The sequence below is a fragment of the Monopterus albus genome, unplaced genomic scaffold (genome assembly GCF_001952655.1).
Source record: "Monopterus albus unplaced genomic scaffold, M_albus_1.0 scaffold328.1, whole genome shotgun sequence".
Lineage (NCBI taxonomy): Eukaryota > Metazoa > Chordata > Actinopteri > Synbranchiformes > Synbranchidae > Monopterus > Monopterus albus.
In genome coordinates, this window is record NW_018128208.1 from 692589 (window position 1) to 694383 (window position 1795).

At 37.9% G+C, this 1795-nt stretch overlaps 1 protein-coding gene across 1 annotated transcript in view; it reads left to right on the forward strand.

The window, feature by feature from the left end:
- cux1b (cut-like homeobox 1b) overlaps window positions 1-1795 on the forward strand; it is a 68425-nt gene that overhangs the window by 33546 nt on the left and 33084 nt on the right. The gene's annotated exons all lie outside the window — the stretch shown is intronic.

The following is a 1795-nucleotide window of genomic DNA, read 5'->3' on the forward strand; positions in this document are numbered from 1 at the left end:
TTCCCCTGAAATGATCTCTTACAGAGGCTAGAATGCCCTAAGAGTCAGGCTGATGCTGTCTTTTGCTGGGAAGAAGCACACTCAGCATAAAGCCAAACGGATTGCCTAAAATGCAGGCAGCCAATATATTGTTTCACTTTGCACAGACTTGGGCGCCTACACTGCTCAGTTTATCCAGACTAATATGATGGTGGCCAGTTTAAATTATCATGGGAACCCCCATTTAGTTTAGTTTTTTTTGGGTGTAGGTGTAGAATTGACCTGTTGTTCTTAACTGTGGTTATCTTGAATAACTATGTGCTCCAATTTTGAATTAAAGGGATAAATAAAAAAATGAAGATGATGAGGTGGTGCAGCCTCGGGGCTTAAGGGGCCATATATTTTTAATGAGGGTGAGAAGGAGTTAAAGGCTATGAACATATCATAACAAAAACTGTATTTTGCAGAGGAAGTGAACCCCTACCAAAACCATGATTTCAGTTGCTTCAAGAGTGCCCCCCCCCTCAATATCTTTTTTGTTTTAACCATTAACATTATTATGGACACTGAACATTTAACACCTAGACAAATCTAACATGTATTTAAAAAAAAAAAAAATCAAAAAAAAAAAAAGGCCAAACTGTCCAAATTTCCAGCACTGCTATGTAAAATGTATATGTGGGCCTTAAATAAATCTCGCTGGTCCAGGTGATATTTAATAATTTATTAATAATAGTATTAGTAAATATTTTTATTTACTGTTGGAAAGCACAGACAAAAATGTGCTAGAAAAGTCAGTTAATTCCTGAACTTGGTAAATACCTTTAGGCCTTATCATTCCTACTGCTTTCCATTGATACCTTTCAGGCTTCCTTGGTTGGTGTCACCATGGAACAGATATTAAATAGTCTTGTATATGGTATTAAATAGGCCTTAGATTTAAACTGTGGTGAACCCTACAGAAACTCATTAAACTAATGATATATCTACTCTAAGCGGTTTCTGATTTTGGATATAATTCTAGGTAATGGAACTAATTTCTCAATTGCTAAAAAGAAAAAGAAGAGCGTAGACTGTGTGTTTGTTGGCACATATGAAAACAGTGGGAAAATAAGGTTCTTCCATTTTTCCATTGAGCCTAAAATGTCTTTCTGTGTTCAGTTAGCAGTATTTTGAAAACTGCTGCCAGTCATATTTGAACAACTTGTGTCCAGTGTACGTGATCATTGTCACAGTTTTCTTTAATACAAATTGTCAGTAGCTGAGTTTAAATCTTTACAGTTGCATCACACTCTGCTTTAATTCCACAGTATCAAGCTTCCCCTCATAAAAACACTTTGTCTCAGGGACCATTTTGATAAAGCTCTCTGGTCCATTTAAAGTTGATTTAAAAGATGTGTGTTTACCAAATATCAGTCATCTTGTTTGCTGCGTGAAGCCGTGCTAAAGCTCATTGCCCATTTTCAGGCTTACAGTAGAAGATCAATTGTCCGACTGTATTTCCTGTACGTCAGTGTTTTATAGGCCCCTTCCTGTCTGGAGAGAGCTGACTTCCTGTGTCTGAGAGGGGCGGTAAATGGATGGCACCTCTGATGCATTTTATCCTGCAAGGAGAGAAGGAAGGAGGGAGAGCGAGCGAGATGAAAGGATGAAGTTGAGGGCAGAAAAAGAGAGATGACAGGAGAGACAGATTGGCGGAGAAGGGGGGGATCAAAGAGTGCCTTAAAGACAGTCTTTGTGCTAGATTATTGATGTTTTTATACGCAGTGGCAATTTCTCAGCAAAGCCCAACTTTTTATATGCTAAGAATGAATCT